The sequence below is a fragment of the Monodelphis domestica genome, chromosome 1, assembly GCF_027887165.1.
Source record: "Monodelphis domestica isolate mMonDom1 chromosome 1, mMonDom1.pri, whole genome shotgun sequence".
Classification (NCBI taxonomy): Eukaryota; Metazoa; Chordata; class Mammalia; order Didelphimorphia; family Didelphidae; genus Monodelphis; species Monodelphis domestica.
Genome location: NC_077227.1, coordinates 152,123,565 through 152,144,099, shown reverse-complemented (window position 1 = coordinate 152,144,099; position 20,535 = coordinate 152,123,565). Strand labels below are relative to the sequence as shown.

Genomic DNA, 20,535 nt, shown 5'->3' with positions numbered 1-20,535 from the left:
TCAGCTTTCAATCACTTAATCATGAGTCATTAAGTACAGCTTTAAACATAGCACTTTAATCATATTCACTGTCTTTTAAGAAACTAATGCATAATTTTTAATCCTGTGAAGTACTAATGGCTCATGGCTGCCTGAATACCTTAATTGCCGATCCCTACACCTGATTTCTTCCAAAGCCCTTCAGTGAGCCAAGATGTGGTTGTGGTTGATTATCTCATTCATTCACTCAACTTGGGTTTTTGTTCAGTCCCCTCAAGGCAACTTATGCTTTCTCTGCTTCAAGACTGGAACCTTAACATAGTTTACATCAAAACAAAAGAACCAAATGGTATTAGTTAGTGAATTTTAATTTTTACTAAGGTTATTTTACTTTCAGGGAAGCCCTGAAATTCCTGCTATCCTCTTCTACTGTCTTACTTCCTTTAAATCCACTAAAAAAAAGCAGGGTATGAGAGTCTATAGTTTGAAGAGACCCAAGAAATTAGTTTTCCAAGGCAGTCAATGGATAAAAGGCATCTTGCCAAGAGAGAGATCAATCAGCTAATGTCTATCTAAAAGAAGCTCAGCTCCTCCATTTTCTAGCACTTAATCATAGCTGTGGAAAGGGCACAATACCCTGGTCAGAATTTTTCAAGATGAAATGCAAAGTATGCCACTTGGTAAATAAAAGAGCAGAGGGGAACCATCAAAGTTTCAATTTCTCGGAAGGTATATTTAGAAATTTGGAATGATTAGAAAACAAAGTGATTTTATGATTCAAAATTTTAAAAATTCTCAAACAGATCGACTTTTCCCATCACTACAAAACTGCCAACTATATGTATGTATATGCATGTGTGTGTATATAAAACCATTAAGGCCAAGTAGAATTTAATGACAGAGTGAAGAGACTGCTGGAGTCAGGAAGATCTTAGTTCAAATTTAGCCCTATGTTTACTAGCTATATGACCCAAGACAAGTTATTTAACTTCCACATGCTGAGTTATAAAAGAGGAATAATAATAGCACTTACATTTCAAAGTAGTTTGTGAAGATCAAAAGATAAGAGATTTGTAAAGTGCTTAGCAGAATACTTGGTACACAGTAGGTGCTTAATAAATGATCCTCCCTTTTCTTCCTTCCCTGTCTAAGCAGTAACTATGTTTATAGTTATGATGCTTTATAATTTTAATTTTTCCAAAATTCATACCTGTCAAATAGGAATCAAACTTTCTTTTTGGAAGAATTTGTATCTCATTCTGAGAGTCTGCTTTTGATACATTTATGCCTTATTCCAAATAAACTGTAAAAACTTGAAAAGTAGAAAATATTTTATATTTATTTCCATACCTGTGGTGAACAGAGTGTGTATTTATATTAATCACTTTCTGATTTGGGGAGAAAAAAGAAATAACCTCAGTAGTAGAAACTCAATTGGAATTACAGAAAGAAGAAAAAAAATAAAGGTAAGAAAACTTTGTTAGATTGGCTAAATGGCATTCAGACTGATCCTAAACTCTCATCAGGCATTTAAAGATGAGTTAAGTCGGAAGAAAGAGTTCACAGATAAACCATCCTGCAAGATAAAGGCAGGTTAACTAGATCATGATATATTGCACCATGGAAGTACAATTATTTCAACACATGGGACAGCTCCAACAAGTTGGATGCCACCAAGTAGGATCAACTTGGACACCACTGTCAGACCTAAAATTAACCCACCAATTCACTTAATGTGTAATAAAATAGTTCAGCACTCTGACAAGCCTGGGGTTTTTTTTTTTTTAAACCTTTACCATCTGCCTTAGAATCAATGATAAGCAGCAGTAACAAGATAGAAGAATGTTAGTGCTAAGCAATAGAGGTTTAGTGATTTTCCCAGGGTCATGCACTAGGAAGTATCAGAGGTCATATTTGAACCAGAATCTCCCATCTCTAGGTCTAGCTCTCTACATTCACTGAGCCACCTAGTTGCCCCCCAAAAAAGTTTTAATTAGGAAAAAAATACCTGAAAGAGTAAACAAAATGCTAGTCTTTCCTTTGAACAGCTCCACTTTGAGCACCTCAGCATCAAACATGAGACAATCTCATGGTCCTAGAACACAGAACTTCTGAGTATAATGTCCCCAATTTCTTTGTCCTGAAAATCCATTTCAACAACAACAAATTAATTCTGATCTGTTAGAATTAATTTAACATACTACTCATAATTTTCTTTTAGATGTATTCATTGTGTTTAATTAGCTACATTGAAAATGTCTGCTTCTGAAAAGCTTCCAAATTAAAATTAAAATTTTATAATTATAAAATACAAAATTTTATTTTACTTGTAATTATAAAAACTCTCAAAATAAAATTATAAAATGAATTATAAAATAATTATTGACTTTTATGTTTGACAGTCTATAAGAATTAAAAGAAGTGATCCAGGAAGGCCTCATATGCTTATTACTACCTAGAAAACCTTTTATTAAATTTTATTTTATAAATTTTGTTTAATGTCAATAACATATAAATGTTGTAGCTTGGAAAATGTTTACTATAACATAACCATATATGAACTTAATCATGCTTTATATAGCCAATTTGGCTCCATATAAGACAGTCTTAAATCTGGTTTTACTTGAGTTTTTTCCTGAATTCTGATTTAAAACAAGAATAAAAGCAGGCTTGCTTATGTGAATATGAGGTGGCAAATGGTAGAATTCTGCTAGCTCTCTTTCAGAGATGGTCATGTATATTTTATTTTTATCCACCAATTCAACTGACAAAAAATGAATGGCTAATTATGAGATAAAATATTTCCTTCTTTTACTAGCTAATGACAAGGACTCCATTAAATGGAAATTGCACATAAAATGCAATTGCATATATGGTTTCCTTTTCTAAAACAATGATTATATATAAACTGACCTTTGTAAAGAAAAGATCTCTTCAGATAAGACTCTAACACAGAAACTCTTCTGAACAACTGACTAGTATTGCCAACCAGTTCATTTGAAAATCTGCCAGATAAAAGAAAAAAAAAACAGGAAAGTATAGGCATAAAATTTTTTAAAACCATCTTAATTATGCAATAAGAAATAATGTGTTGTTTTTTTTTTTCTGCAGACTACTTTTGATGGTCCCTGAAGGTTTCAAGATGAGTTGTAACGGGCATGACTAGCAATCATAGTTTCTAAACAACCTGACATTTATGCTACTTGAATGCAAAAGTTTGCAATATCTTGATTTACATGATTACACAGCTGATGAGAAATGATTAAAGGATAAAAGAGGAGAACAAGGGATCTGCTCTGGTAGTATATAGAGTGCAAATGAGGGAATGCACATGTTTCTGCCCAGCTATTACTTTGCATTCAGATACTGAACCCTTGTAGCATTATGAAAACAATCTGGTGATAGGTGGAGAAACTTCAAAAACATTTTGGTGCTTAGTCAGAGGCAGTTCTAGAATGATGTAACCAGTACACAAACATCGAAATTGTTGTGTGTGTGATCATGACAGTTTCTGATGAAGAAACACACTTATGGCCCTTTAAACATGGATGTTTTCGTTAAAACAAAAGAAAAAGATAGTTGTAATGTAATTGGTCAAATATTTAATGCTTAAGGCACTATTAAAGCCATTTTAGCATGAACCCCTTGAACCAAGCCAAAGGGTTTATAAACCGCTTACTAAATGGGAACCATTGCTCTGGCAGAACAGTCAGCTAACAATCAGATAAACTATACAGCATGCTGGACCACTTTCCAGAAGATTTCAGATTTTAGTCCACTAAACATAATATTTTTAAAATAAGAAAAGATCTCAAATAAAGAACACTTAGTCAAATCTACTCATTATACAGGTGAGAAAACTTGGGCGCAATAGCAAAAATAATTTGACTATGGTTACATACATTAAGCTGCAAAGTTAAAATTCGAAATGAAGCCCTCTGTCTTTAAATCCATTCTTCTGCCTATTACGTGTTTAGGTAGATGACTAACTCTCTGAGCCTCAGTGTGGTTATTTGGGGAAGGGGGAAGATATAAAAACTCTCTTCTACATCTCCCAAGCCTATCATGAGCATCAAAAGATTTTAAGACTACGACAGAGGCAGTAATCACACCTTCAGGGGACTGATGGTGAAACATGCCTCTTTCCCCTCAGCAGAGAGCTAGCAGATTCTAGATGCAGAGTGATGCCTATAACTTCTAACTTGACTAATGTGTGCATTTATCTTGTCAAACTGAACTCTTCTGTTAGAAGAGATGGTTCTATTAAGGGTAAGAGAATCACCAAGAAGTAATGATATCAGAAGGGGGTAAAAATTTTCAGTTAAATATTTATAAATTGTACTAAAAATTAAAACAACAAACAGACTTGCTTTGGGACCCCCCTTCCTCTTTCCTTTACCTGAACTCACCCCCTTTTCTTCACTCTACCTTGTTTTATTGCCTCAGTAGAATAAACTTGTGATTATATTATTAACTGGCTGAAGACTGAGTGAGGGACAGCTCAAACTGAGTTGGGGGTGGCGGGACCTCTCTTCACTTAAGAAGAGGGGCTTGCTGAACAGCAACAAAGTGATGGAGGGTAATAATCTGGCAGGCTAGGTGAGGGGCCATAGTTACGGAAGGTTGAAGGGGGAAACAAAACAGACTCACTTTCCTTCTCCTTGTAGGTCAACTTTAACAAGAGGGATACCGCCTTTGCCTTGTCTTGAAGGGGGAAGAGAACTACTCTCTCTCTCTCTCTCTCTCTCTCTCTCTCTCTCTCTCTCTCTCTCTCTCTCTGATTCTTTACCAACTGAAAAATACCCTCTATTACAGAGGATCAAATGGAGGGAGTCAACTTGCTATCTACCTTGGATATTAGGAAAGTAAGGTTCAAACTCAAGGTCCAATCATTAAACTTCTGAGCCTCAGGTTCCTTAATAAGAAAATAAAAAGTTCACAGACTAAAAAGACCATAGAAATGATTGAGTCCAGAGGGGTCACATATGTGGCCCATTAATCTGCAACTCACCCAAATATAGGCCAATCCAGATTAAAATATAATTAGGAAATATTTAACAAATAAAAACAAATAACATTATATTTTAAAGTCAAGTTAATATGTGGCCCACAGGATCCCTCTGTACAGCTTAGTCGACTGTCTCCATGTATATATGAATTTTATGCCACTGATTCTGAACCCTTAATTTACATGAGAGGAAACTGAGGCACAGAAGATGACGTGACTTGCTCAGGGTCACATAAGGATTAAGAAGCAGAGATAGGAGTTGAATTCATATCTCCTGACTCTTTCACTGGAAGTTACCTAGGGTCCTTTCCAACTCTGACTCTGCTAAGTCTAAGTCATATAATGGATAGGAACAATAAAAACTATATTTTCACAGCACTTTAAAAATTACAAAACATTTTATAACAAACACTCAAATATCAATGCTCTGGCTAGTGTTAGAAACAAGAATCAAACTGAAGTCTTCCTGACTGTCAATGGCCACTCTCTATCCATGACACCACTGCCTTTCGACTCGGGGTACAGCTGCAAATACTCTATGAATTAGGGGGTGGAGCCAAAATGACAGCGTACAGGCAGCGACCCAACAGAGCTCGCTCAATATTCCCCTCCAAACAACTTTAAAACAAATCCTCAAATCAAATTTTAGAGCCACAGAGCCAACAAAATGCCAGAATGAGATATTTTTCCAGATTAAGAGAGTATAAATTGGCAAGAAAGGTCTGTAACATGGGGATGGGCAGAGTACCAGAGCGTAGCAGCACCAGTAATGGGCCTTGGAGGCATCCTTGTCAGCAAAAGCAGCTTCAGGAGCTCTCAGGCCAGAGATGAGAAGGGAGTTGAATGACTGGTCAAAAAGACATTATAGGAGACCCTTTGCTGGCACTGGGTATGACTAGTGCTAATTGGTAATTACTGCCAAATGAAGAACTGGATCCCAATTCTAGAGTCAAGAGGAGCATTTGTATTAGGTCATGATGGAGCAGAGATCTCAATTACAGTTCCAAGTTCAAGAAGAGCACAAGTGCTTATGGCTATTATTGGAAAGCAGGGGACCTGGTCACAGTTCCAGGGCAGAAAAGGGCACTAATGCTTACAGTTACAGAGAAACAGGAGCCCTTCCTGATCAGGAAATTTATGGCCATACATTGCCCCAGATCGTATCACCTTAGAAGCACTAAAAACTTGCAAACTGTTAGAACAAGCTCTGATAACAACATAGCACAAAAAAGCCTGAAGTTTGAGATAGTGCATTTCCTCCACCAGATGAACAGAGATCAACTTTAATATAATGTCCAAAGTCAAGAAACAGACAAGAAAAAAGGAGCAAGCAATAGGAAAAAAACCTAACTTTAAAAAAATATATATGTTGGCAAGGAAGATTAAGATATACACTTAGAAAAAAATATATGAAAACAGCTACAAGGACAGCTACCAAGAAAAATGCTAATTGTACCCAAGCCAAACAATAATTCCTGGACAAGTTAAATAAAGAAATAGGAATGGTAAGGAAAAATTGGGGGAAGAAATGGGAATGATGCAAGAAAAATATAAAAAGAGAACAGTTTGGTAAAAGGCACAAAGAATGAATTTAAAAGCCTCAAAAGAAAAGAATTGGCCTAATATCAAAGAGAAACAAAAATTCACTGAAGAACTCCTTAAAAAAACCAGAGGTCAAATGTAAAAGGAAACTCACTGAACAAAAATCCTCCTGAGAAAGCAGAATTACTCAAACAGGAAAAGATGTACAAAAGATCACAGAAGAAAATAATTTCTTAAAAATTAGAATGGGGCAACTAGAAGCTAAAGACTCCAATGGACATTAAGAAACAATAAAACAAAATCAAAAGAATGAAAAAAAAAGAAATGTGAACTATCTAATTAGAAAAACAACTTACATGGAAAAAAAATTCAATAGAGATAATTTAAGAACTATTGAAAACCATGGGGGGTGGGGGCATAGACATCGTATTTAAGAAATGATCAGGGAAAATTCTCCAATAGTTTTGAAAAACCCCACCAATCAAATATTGAAAGAGATCCCAAAATGAAAACTCCCAGAAATATTATAGCCAAATTCCACAGTCAGAGGTCAAGGAGAAAATGCTGCAAACTGCCAGAAAGAAACAATTCAAATATTGTGAAGCCATAGTCAGGATCATTTTAAGATTTAGGAGCTTCTAAATTAAAGTATCGGGGAGCTGAAATAGAAGGCAACAAAGTTAAGATTTTTTAAAAAAATCTGCTAACAAAATTGAAAATAACTCTTCAGGGGGAAGAGGATGCAATAAATAAAAATAATTGACATTCAAACACAACTCAAGAAAAGGATAAAAAGGTAAACAAAAAGAGAAATCACAAAGAATTCCTAAGAATTTATCATTAGGGCAGTTAGAAGGTATCTACACAGATAGAGGGCATAGATATGAGTTGGTTATATTGGCATAATCTCAAAAATAAAATGAAAGGGTGAGAAAGAGGGATATACAAAAAGAAAAGGGAATGAACAGAATGGGGGAAATTTTCTCACTTAAAAAAGGAATACAAGGATGAACTTTTATAATGGAGGGGGAAATGAGGGGTGTGTGGCAGTTAGTGCTTGAACCTCATTTGCATCTGAATTCATTGAAAGAGGGAAGAATAATTATATGCAGTTGCATATAGAAATCTATCTAACCTAAAAGGGAAGTAGGAGGAGACTGGGGGTGGGGGAAGAGGAGAGAAAAAGAGAGAGAGAGAGAGAGAGAGAGAGAGAGAAAGAGAGAGAGAGAGAGAGAGAGAGAGAGAGAGAGAGAGAGAGAGAGAGAGAGAGAGAGAGAGAGAGAGAGAAATAATATAACTGTGGATGTGAATGGAATAAGTAAGCTCACTAATAAAATCAAAGTGATTAGTAGAATGGATTAGAAACCAAACTCCAGTAATACATTGTTTAAAAGAGACAAACCTGAAACAGATAGACACAGAGTTAAAATAAAAGGCTGGAGCAGAATCTATTATGCTTTAGCTGAAGTAAAAAAAGGATGGGTAGCAATCATGATGTCAGTCTATGCAAAAACTAAAATAGAACTAACTGAAAGAGATAATCAAAGAAATTATATTTTGCTAGGAGGTATAAATTGCAGACAATGAAATAATATCTAAAAAAATCTACAGAACTTTTTCTGATAAAGGCCTCCTTTTTCAACTATGTACAGAACTGAGTCAATTTAACTTAAAAAAAAAAAGAGCTATTCCCCAATTAATAAATGGTCAGAGGATATGAATAAACAGTTTTCAGTAGAAAAAAACAAAACTATTTATAGTCATATGAAAATATTCTCTAAATCACTACTGATTAGAGAAAATGCAAATTGGAACAATGAAGAAGTACCACTCTATATCTATCATATTGGCAGAAAAGGAAAATGACAAATGTTTGAGAGGATGGGAGAAACAGGAATAACTATGAACTGAAGGTAGAGTTGTAAACTAGTCCAATCATTCTGGAGAACAATTTAGAACTATGCCTAAAGGGCTATTAAGCTATGCATATCCTTTGACTCAGCAATACCACTACTAAGCTCTGTCCCTGAGAGAGATCAAAGAAAAAGGACTTCTCTGTACAAACATATTCCTAGCAGTTCATTTTGTAGTGGCTAAGAATTGGAAATTGAAGGGATGCTTATCAGTTTGGGAATGGTGGAATGATTTGTGGCATATGATTGTGAAGGAGTATTACTGTGCTGTAAGAAATGACAAGAGGCAGTAGTTTCATCAAAAGGCCTATGTGAACTGAGGCAAAGTGAAATGAGAAGAACCAGAAGATCCTTGTACATAGTAATAGCAATGTTGTAATGATGATCAACTGTGAAAGTCTTGGTGACAATGATCGAAGACAACTCCGATGAACTCATGATGGAAAAATGCTATCCATCTACAGAGAGAAAACTGATGAACTCTGAGTGGAAAACGGAAGTATGCTTTTCTTGCTTTTGTTTTTCTTACATGGTTAATATGGAAATATGTTTTGCATGACTTCACATGTATAATTGTTATCATTTTTCTTGCCTTCTCAAAGGCTAGGGGAAGGGCTGGAGGGAAGGAGAGAATAGGGATCTTGAAATTTAAAAGGAAGAGACTTAAAAATTAAATAATTTTTATTTATTAAATTAAATTAAAATTTAGAGAATGCAAAATAAAAATTACTACATGAAAACTATTATTGTTAACATGTCCACTTAATCTTTTTAAAAGGTCTTACCTAAATTCTCAGTTCATATATAAAGTCCAGTTCTCTGAAATTATCTTGAAAGCATGTGGAAGATCTCCAGTAGCCATCCCTGAAATGATAAGAAAAACCACTGAAAATCAATGTTAAGGAAGCATATATTCATAATCAGTTTTTAAAGAATTCTAAATACAGACATTTTTCCTTTATACTAAGCACAGAAGGAAACAATTCAGGAAACAATGTATTTCCGTCTCCAAATATGAGTTGGGAATTTGCTTTACCAACAGGGAATTGAGATCTCAAGATATTCATTTTGGAGGCTAAAATTATATTGTTTTTGGCATAGATGCAAAATAAAATTTTTCATCCATGTGTCAGGAAAGAGAATGACTGTGAATGAAAATGAAGTAGGAGAAAATATGTCCTTTATCTCCCTCCAAATGTAAATAGGATGAACCAACAAACTTCTTAATATTCATTTTTATCTGACAAAGATTGTCTCTGTTTTTACTTTGAATTAAGGCCTCTGAGAAAAGTAGGGCTTGTGATTCCCTCATACTACAATTACACCCCACTCCCAAAAGAAACACTCTTGTTCTCTGTTGTTTAGGTGTAGAACAATCCACTTTAGGAGGTCTTTCCACAAAAATACAAGTTAAAGTCATTTGAGTCTTTTCATGTATTTGAGAAAGCAATAGGAAGATGGAGAAATATGTACAGGTTAGAGACTGAAGGTCATAGCATGGAACGCAGAAAACCACAGTCAATGGGACAAAATATAGATAACTAACAACCAGAAATAATGCTTAAAATCATGTCTACTGTTACTACATTAATAGTAGATGAGATTAGCCATATGACTATGTAAACACACACATGTAGCTAAAGAAATAAGAATTCTCAAACTCGCACTCATCCATGCTTACCTCTGTCCTTCCTGCTACAAAAGTCAAATCAGAAATAGACAAAAAAAAGTACTGTAGAAACAGCTAGATTATTTTATTTTTAAAGATGTCTCAAAGAATGTGCAAAGGCAATATGATAATGTCGCAATAATATAAGTATGTCTTTATCAGATGCAGGGACAGTAAATTTTCAATTATGGCAGAAAAGCAATTTGGTAATTGAAAATAACTGAAAGTGACTTTTCATCCATGTGTCAGATCATTTTGGACAACAGAAAAGAGAAGAGACAAGAGGAATGATAAGATTAGAAGGATAAGCCAGTGCGAAAGCTTCATTTAAATAGCCTACCCAGAAGAATCCTCTACTATTGGTGAGGCAACCAAAAAGAGGGAGAGTTTAGGGAGAAACAGCCTAGAAAAGGCAGAGGAAGAATAAAAACAGAAGAGGGGGTGAGTCATCAAGTTGTAGAACCATGATGACAAGTATCATAAAGCACATAATTCCAAGGTGAAGATTCAGCTGAATTGTTAAGAAATATTCTAATGAAGTCTGAGAATAAGTACAAAGTTAGATTAATCAGAGGTTAAAAGTTAAGGTTTATCAGGAAATGTAAAACAATGGAGTTTTATTAAGTTAAAAGCTTGCTTAATAATACTGTCTTTATTGATCATTTGATGTTTAAAATCACTATTTTAATTGTCATCTATTGTTTAAAACAATGACTGGAAAATCTAAATTATAAATCAGATGAACTTGAACACAGGAGATACTCTGGTATAGTAGAGAAGGACTACTTAAAAGGAAGAGCCAGCTCTATCCCTAAGTATCCCTGTGATCTCAGTATATGTCACTTGACCTCTCCATCTCAGTTTCTTTCCTTTGTAAAATAAGATTAGACAAGAACAATGTGGTAAGCCCCATCTACTTCAGGCACTCCAAGTTCTACGTCCAGAAAGACACTGTGCAATTCTCTAATAAAGTACAGCAATGTCTTTTAGCAACATACCCCAACACAGGTGTAAATCTATGGCATGCTGAAAATCTCTTATTGGCTACACATATAAAACTAAACACATTGTGATGGCAACAAATATCACAAATGTGAAAAAAAAAAAGGAAATAATTTTCATTCAGAGACTACAGGTGTTTCTTGCTTTATGGGAAAAAAAAAACTCAAAACATAAATCAGGGGGAAATACTCAGTGCCATTTAGAATTTGTTTAAGCTATAATATGTTTAAAATTCTATACTACATGTTGGAGAGACCCAAAGTTTCAATAAGAAAAAGTAGATGTCCTCAAGGAATTTGTCATCTAATAAAGAATTTTACTGCACACAAGGAGATAGAAAAAAGGATGAGACTTGTGATTTCACTCCTATAGAAGACTTTCAAGAGGAAAAAACTCCCTCTACCAGTGGAGACGGGCACTTTGTCTGCCATGTGTGGTTTTAAAGAGATGCCTAGTAGGGCAGCTGGGTGGCTCAGTGGATAGAGCACCAAGCCTAGAGATGGGAAGTCTTAGTTTCAAATTTGACACTTTTCGAGCAGGCCAGTCATACCCTGGTCTAGTTAGCTACCTCTCACTACTTATTTGCCTTGGAACCAAAAATAGTATTGATTCGAAGATGCAAGGTTAGGTTTTTTTTATTATATATTATACCACTAGGACACTAAAAGGGAAAAGTGACCTGTCCAGAACGTGTTAGAACTTGAACCCAAGTCTTTGGGATGGCAAGGTTGGCTCTGTAAAATAGGGGATGACTAGATGACCAAGATTCCTTTCATTCTAGATTTGTGATCCTATAAATACAAGTTAACAAAATAATAACAATACTGGACACATAGTAGTTACTTAATAAATGTTCAATAAAGTGCTAGGTAGGGGGCAACCTATGTGAGTCTAGAGAGAGAACTGGATGGACTGCCTGCAGGAATGGATGTTGTTATAAGGCAGTGAAACATATTCTAAATGCTTCCAAGAGTTAAACAGGACAATGGAGAGGTGCAAGATGGGTGTGAGCAGAATGTAACAAAGAAAGCTGAAAAACAGGGGGGGAAAGCATAGTCAGAGATATATATACTCAGAAGGCTGCTCACGTGTCAAGGATAAGGAATGAAAGGTAGACAGCTGAAAAGTTCCATTGGTTCCCTCTCCATGTCAAGAAAAAGAGAGGGAGGCTTTTTGTTGATTGCTCAGACCTCCTGGGAGAATCTGAGCAAGAGTGGCACAGGATGGTTGGTCAAGAAGGGCTAGACTAAACTCCACGATACATGAGATGATGGATTGGCATATTTGAGTATTTGAGGTCCAAGGGAGTCATTGCTGGAAATGGATCAGCAGAAAACCTTCCTGGGAGCCGACACGACCAAGCTCAGAGTTGGAAAGAATTTCTGGAGCCATCTCATTGAGCCAATGTCTGAGCAAGAAATCCCTTTAGAAAATTTCCAACAAATGCTATCCCCCTCCGGAGAAAGAGCTGTTGGAGTCATCTGTCACATCAGTGTAATGATGGCTTTATTTTGGGGTTTTGGTTATGTATGAGTTTGCTCTTATAACAATGACCAGTATGGAAGTGTGTTTTGCATGACAATAAAAATAAAATAATTTTTAAATTTAAATAAAAAACAAAAGGAAATTTCCAATAAGAGGCACCTTCCCTATGCTCGTAAATCTCCGCTAGCTAAAAGTTGGAAGACCTTAGAGGTAACTTTCAGCTCTAAATTTATGATCCAATGGAAGCAGACTATTCCACTTTTGTTGGGCTTTAATCATTAGGGAATTTTCCTTTCGTTAAGGTCTATTCCTCCTCTGTAGCTGTGGGCACCTGCAGTGCCCATTCAAGCCAGATGTACTAATGATCTAACTCAATGGATTGCTTAGCCAGCTGTACATCATAATCTTTGTAATATGCATTCTTTACCTGCTTCTGTGATTCTAATCTTGTAGTTCAAGAAGCAGTCAAGTTAACATGGGCATGAGAAGGGCATCTAGCTGGCTCAGTGGATAAAAGAGCTGGGTCTGGAGGGGGGAGGTCCTGGGTTCAAATCTAACCTCACATTCTTCCTCACTGTGTGATCCTGGGCAAGTCACTTAATTCCAGCTGCCTAGCCCTTACTGTTCTTCTGCCTTGAAACCAATACTTAAGAATCAATTCTAAGACAGAAGGTAAGGGTTTAAATAAACAAAAACACAAGCACAAGAGATGACTTATAGAAGAAGAATCACCGAGCCTGTTTTGCATTTATAGTTGTTAAAAGCAGGGATTCTAGTGATGGTGATTGTGACACTTAAATGAAAATAGGGGGAAAAAACTATGAGCATCAATAAAGTACCAACAAAGAAAACTGGATAGAGGTATGGATTCACATTCAACATGATGTCTAAGTGGGGTAAGATGGAAAGGTAGATGGTTAAAGGGAAAGTAAAGTATCCTTTAAATAGAAAACTATATACTAGACTAAAAAAAGATTAGCCACTGATGGGCATATATAAGGAATTATTATTTAATACTTTTAAGCTTAACATTTAAATTCAGAATGCCCCATGAGAATTTTTAAGTTCCTTGAGGGCAAGGGCTCTCATTTTTGTCTTTTTTATCTCCAGCTTGTGCTTGACACTTCATTAAAGTTCACAAATTAATTAAATGAGATAATAAATTAAAATTTCTTGTTCCATAACTCAATAATACTCAGTTAAACAAATAAAACACCTTCCTAGCTTTACTGGTTCTACCCAGACCTTGGGTACTGAAAGGTTGGTGATGTTGCTCAGTATTAATGACAGAAAAGTCCACCAATAGCCTTTAGTAATGGAGAGCAAGAACATGGACAGGCTAAATTGCACTCTGACTTGTTTTGAGGAGAATCTTATATAAATAGGTATTAAAAAGGGAAGGCAAGTAGAACTCTGGATTTGAGGCACTGAAGATTTCTGCAAGGGTTGCTGTTGTTATATATCTGGTGTGAGGAGGGTGATCCCTCAAGGGCAGAAAGCTGGAAAGTTGCCTTCTCTTTTTGTTTTTATTCCCAGTGAGTTCATGGCTCTGGGTCTTAAATTTGTATTTGGGAACAATGTGCCCTTGACTTAAGAAAAGCACCTACCATGCATGTGCAACAAAAATTCATTGTACATTACATCTTTGTTAGTTTTCCTTTCTACTCTCTCCTTTAATTACCCTATATATTAAAACACAAACACGATTATCACATCATCTGAATCTGTGATTTATCACCTAATTAATCTGATGTTTAGGACATAAAATATTCACATTCTTCAAATGTATGCGGGTAACAATAATGAAAAGTATGAAACTGCACAAAAGAAGCATAACAAAAACTTCTCCATGAGGCATCCAGATTTTTTTTTTTTACCATAGCAAATAAACTGATGATGAAGAAGGATGAATAAGAATTAAAAAGCATATTGGATCAGATGGCCCATTCCTATGGTTAAGATTTTATCCCATTATAATATATTTACTAACTTAACATATTTATTTTTATTAGCTTCTATTTATGTATGAAAGTATTTTTCTACTTAGACTGTAAAATGCAGAATTATTCCCATAATAGGTCCATTATGTTCAATTTATCTTCTGAAAACAGATTTATTCTTTGTGGTCTCTATTTTCAAAATTTTAGGGGCCCTATATGAAACCTCTGAATTCCCATAAACTCATAATTATAAACCTTTTTGAAAAGCCTTAATACCACTTAGTTACACAAATCCCTTTATAAGGCTTAACAAAAAAATTTTAAATGGCTAATTACTCTTGCTCTCTTCATTTTTACTCCTTCCTTTTCCTTTCTAAAAACTCCCTGGGAACCAGCAGGTAGGTATTACTATTCCATTTCACTGATAAATGGGGAAAGCAAGGCAACTTTGCAATAAAATGAAAGACCATACATACCTCTCCATCTCGAACCCATCTTAGTAGTTATGCCCAATGTAAACTACTCAAATCCAGGAAGAAAATTAGCACCTACCTTGCAGCCTCACTTCCATAGCAAGTTTTTTAACACAAAATATTTTATTTTGGACTAATTATTTGAGCCATGTTATAATTTAATGAATTATACCAATGTATGGATGTAAATGAGTATATATATATATTTTTTTATACACACATATATACACCTGTGAGTTTTTGTAAACACATACATATGTGCACACACATATACATATGCATATAATAATCTAGGAGGGCAGCCTAGATGGCTCAGTGGATAGGGCTGGAGATGGGAGGTCCTGGGTTCTAATAGGACCTTGGACATGTCCTAGTTTTATGACCTAGGCAAGTCACTAACCTCTATTGCATAGCCTTTATTGCTCTTCTGCCTTGAAACCAATACCCTGCATTGATTCTAAGACAGAAGGTGAGGGTTTAAAAAAAAATAGTCTACATGACATACAAGAAGCTGAACCAACATAAATACAACAATAAAAACGAGGCTCTCAGATTTGAAAGGGTCTGAGGTCATCTAGTGTAATCACTTCCTATCGTGCTCTCTTCTATCTTATCTCTGATCGTTGGTCACCCAGTGTATTCCTTAAGATCTCAAATGACAAGGAATCATCACCTTGTAAGGCAGCCCATCTCGCTTTGTGGCCGTTCTCCATGTCCTCTCATTCAGTTAACACTGGCTTTCCGGTGACATCAGGAAATAAACACAATAGGATCTTTTCCAACTATTAATGTGTGCTTCTGTAATCTAGCCAATCATCTTCCACGTGCCTTAAGAGATCAAGGAGAGGTGGCAAGGTGGCAAGCCTCGCCTCCTCAGTCTTTTATTCTCCAGGTTAATATCCTCGATTAATTTGAAGTGGCTCTCCAATTCTCTCTCCAGGCTATTTAATCTACTCTGATGATAACTCCATTCCATCTAAAAATGTGGCCTTTAGAGCTGGCTATAATATTCCAGAGGTAACAATTAGTCCCTGGGGCAAGTAATGGGGGTTGATGGGGAAGGGAAAAGTCTGTGGGTCCCTCAATGCCAGCAAGTGGTATTAGTATCATCCTTCAGGATTGGACTAAATTAATTACACTAATTCTAGAAGACTAGGTAGGTAAGAAGTGTATAGATACTGTTCAGTTGTTTTGGACTTGTCCAACTCTTCATGGCTCCATAATGGAAGTTTTCTAAGCAAAGATACTAGAGTAGTCTGCCATTGACTTCTCCAGCTTATTTGACAGAAGAGGAAACTGAGGCAAACAGGGCTAAGTGACTTGCCACAAGTCACACAGCTAGTGTCTGAGGCCAAATTTCAACTCAAAACCTCTTGATTCCAGGTCCAGCACTTTATGCCCTGAAGCTCCTAGCTGTCAATCCTAAGAAGTTCAAAGAAACTGTAAACTATAATGGAGAAAATCTAGAGTGATAAAAAAGGGGGTACATGTCTAAACTGGGATACTTGCTACATCTGTGCCTCTGAGCTAGTGATTTCACATACCTGAGATTCCGTTTTCTTACCTTTAAAATGGAAATAATAATGTCTTCAGTATTTACTTTGAAAAAGTTGTCAGGAAGAAAGCTTGCAAATCCAAAAATGCTATAAAATGTGTGTGATTGTTATACAGCAAAACTCACCTAAGAAGGTGAAGACCAGAATGATAATGAGGGAAAGCAGAGCACACAGACTTGTATAGCAGAAAGTCAGAAGCTAACAGAAGTGACAAGGAGACGAGCTCTGATCCAAGGACAGAGATTTTTGAGCTTTCTGTTTGGGGAAGGTCACACTGAGCCAGAAGGAGGTCAAAGGTCTGTGCCATAAAGAAAAAAGAGAGATGCTGGGTGGGGAGAATAGGAGGGAAGGGAATAAAGATTTATATAGCATCTAATACATGCCAGGCATCACACTAAGGGCTTTTAAAAAATATTATCTTATTTGAAACTCACAACGCTGCAAGACCAATGCTGTTGGTCTCTTCATTTTAGAGTTCTCTCTATTTTAGAGTTAGGGAAACTAAAGCAGAGAGAGGTTAAATGACTTGACCAGGGTCATAGAGGCAAAATTTGAACTCAGATTTTCCTGACTCCAGGTCTAACACTGGGCTACCTACTTACCTAAGTATAACTGATCGCTGATAGCAATAAAAAACTGCACACAGGAGAAAATATTCATGTGAATTCATTAAATACTCTGCTTTCTGATTTTTTACAGTCTGAATTTGATGACCTTTCCTGTATTCCCCTTTGGAGCACTTTGAGAATATGGGACTAAATTGATATGGGCAGATATTAATTATATTAAATGGTAATATGACAATAAATAGCTGAAAAATGTGCATGAGTAATCAAGAATATACAACTAAAGTGGTTAAAAAGTAAATATTAATTAAAAATAGCAGGATAATTGATTTTACTGCCATACCAACATCTGGCAAGGAATAAGATAAAAAAAAAACAACAACATGGATCTCTGGAAAACAATCTTCCCAAAAGAATTTTGATAGAAGAGGCAACAGAAGGCATGACTGGACTAGGAAAAGAAACTGAGGTTCCTGTCCTATCTTTGCTTCTCCTGGGCTTCATTCAAATATGGACCCAGGTACCTCCTACATAAAAGGAAGAAGTTAAGATCTTAGCATATCTTAAACTCCCAATATTGAGATTCTATGAAGTGATTTGCCGAGCCTGGGTCATGCAGCTAATAAGAATCTGGGGCAGGATTTGGACTCTGGTCTTTCTCCCTCTAGTTCCAGAGTCCTATATAAGCATCCTGGAAAGGATTTTGACCAACAAAATACTTAGAACCTTATTAATTAAATGGAGGAAGTCTAAGGACTATACTGAGGTATCTAAAAAGAGACTGAGTTGCCTTGTATATTAGTGAATGTCAGACATGCGCTAAGTAAGGGCTGAAAGCAAAGATTAGATGATTGCGTGCTGGGTTTGGTATGGTGATGATTCTTTGGGGGGGGGTATATACTCTGAAAGCAATAGGTTGCATCTGAAAATCATCTGAAAAAATCTGCATTATTTATACATACACATATATACACACATACATAGTAGGAGAAGAAGGGAGGGGAAATGCTAGTTCACAATTTATACCATCCCATGAAAAGTTCTAAAATCTAAAATTTTGGCTACAGGAAAATGCTGATGTAAAACTGTATACTGAAGACAAATTGTACACTTCTCAAAAGCAAAAAGATCTATGTTCACTTTGGGGTAAGGGGCAAAAGATATAGCACTTCCCACTTCAGAAGAGGAACAAAGATTGAATAATTTCTCCATTTATAGACTTAGAATTCCTGACTTTTGATTCAGAAATTGATGGATAACTTTTGAACTCCAGGACAGTCTTGAAAACAATGCACCAGGAGTGAGGGAGGCAATGGCAATAGTATCCCCTTCTATGCACGTAGAGATAATAAACAAGGATCTTCAATGTCTTCTCTACCTTGTAGGAAAGATTCAAGACAGGAAGAAGCAAACACAAATCCAACAATCGAGAAAAATCTAACAATCTTCTTTGGGTTAGCATGTTTGTGCTGTTTTATATTAACTGGTAAATGGGGGGCGGGGTGGTTGGGAGAACAATAACAACGATAAATATTAGGGTCCTTATAGCTCAGCAATTTTTAGCTCCACTTATAATCAAAATTTAAACACATTAAAATTAAGCTATGGTTTATTGGACAACGTGTTCAACTGAGACACGGCCAATTTACCTAGGTTCTAGCTTCATTTCAGACACTAAATAAAAGCATGGACCTAAGCAAATCTCTTCCGGTCTCTGGAATTCAATTTCTCATCTCACAAAAAGGAGTTTGGACCAGAAAGGGGTTCTTCACCTGGGGCTTGCAAATAGATTTCAGAGAGGTCTACGAGACTGGGTAGAGAAAAAATTGATGCATTTGTTTTCACCAATTTACAACTGAAATTCGGCACTTGGTTCATTTATGAATGAAGATAACAAAGCCCCAGTGATATCAGAAGTACAGATGACACTGTCGTATCTGTGACAGTTGTTTCATAAATCTTGAAACAGTGTTTAGATTCATCATTACTTCTAAATTATTATAGTTATTAGTTCCACCATTAGGCTGCAGACTATCAGTTGTCTCATATACAGAATGTATTTCAATAAAACTGGTTTCTTTGTAATTCCTATATATCTATATATGTTTATATATATATATATTATCTTATACATTTAAAAAAGATCATTCTGAGAAGAGTCCATAGGTTTTTACCAGATTGTCAAAAATGTCTACCACAAAAATTTTTAAATGATGATGATGATGATAACGACTAGTATTTATATAGCACTTTAAGGTTTGCAGAGGGCTTAACAAATATTATCTCATTCTTTCTTCATAACAATCTCGAAAGCTAAGTGCTTTCACAAATGATGAAACCAAGGCAGAAGTTAAGTGATTTGACCAAGATCACAGAGCTAGTATCTGAGGTTAGATTTGAATTTGCCTTCCTAATTCTATGCCTACTGTGTCACCTATTTGCCAAAAAAATTTTTTAAAAAGGTAAGACTTCCAGAATAGAAGATCTCTATGACCAGTTCTTCTTTTACTTTATAATTATATACATATATATAATAAATAATATACTTCTATTACTTTATAATATTTTAAGCAAACATTCAATTTGTTGGAATGTTTTGTAAAGCAAATACTGCCGAACATTAATTAAATGTGTATATATGTGTGTGTGTGTGTATATGTGTGTGTATGTATATATATGTGTGTGTGTATATATATATGTATATATATATATATATATACAGAAAGAGAGAGAGAGAGAGAGAGAGAGAGAGAGAGACAGAGACAGAGACAGAGAGACAGAGAGAGAGAGAGAAAGAAAGAAATGGGGATATGGGGAAAAGAGAAATAATGACACAGAGAGGCAAACAATTTTTTTTTATTTTCTTTGATAGAACTTTACTAGAAATTTTTTATTGCCAGCTGAGGACAACTGGCTATTTACAGGAAGCTTTGATGAGCCAAAATTCATATGCTCAAAGCTTGCAATTAGCCAGAAGATTAGGTTGGTTGTTTTGCACTGTTTTGCTTTGTTTATGGGGGAGGGAAAACATTTGATTTTTAAATATTGACATGTTTGCATGATGTATTAAAGTTTATAAAATATGGTTCATAAATACATATTAACTTGTTATAAGCTATGATACTTTTATTTGAGGTTTACTTAATAAAATCTTTTAAAGAATGCCCTTGAATAAAAAGACATTCCCAACAATCTCTTCCCTTTACTTAGGGTATTCAGCATGGAGATATAAGTTCTTTGAATGAGAGATTTTCCCTTTTGTCTTTGTAACCTAAATGTTTAGCATAATGCCCAACAAATGGCAGGAGATTATTATTTGTTGATTCATTGACTGATGTCCCTGAGGTACCATATGATCCTCCATCAACCAATAATAATTGCTATTTTCATCAATAGGAGAAT

At 35.5% G+C, this 20,535-nt stretch overlaps 1 protein-coding gene across 15 annotated transcripts in view; it reads right to left on the bottom strand.

Annotated features, from left to right (window-relative positions):
* The window catches only part of TLN2 (talin 2), a 596,702-nt gene that overhangs the window by 339,814 nt on the left and 236,353 nt on the right, over window positions 1-20,535 (bottom strand). For 11 of the 15 annotated variants that reach the window (XM_056808019.1, XM_056808054.1, XM_001365682.4 and 8 more), the window contains one exon: window positions 9,228-9,306. The gene's annotated coding sequence lies outside the window, so the exon portion shown is untranslated. Of the gene's footprint in view, window positions 1-1,987; window positions 2,120-2,892; window positions 2,985-9,227; window positions 9,307-16,692; window positions 16,861-20,535 lie in introns of those variants that run through there. The other 4 variants (XM_056808077.1, XM_056808023.1, XM_007479527.3 and 1 more) reach the window with 3 other exon arrangements.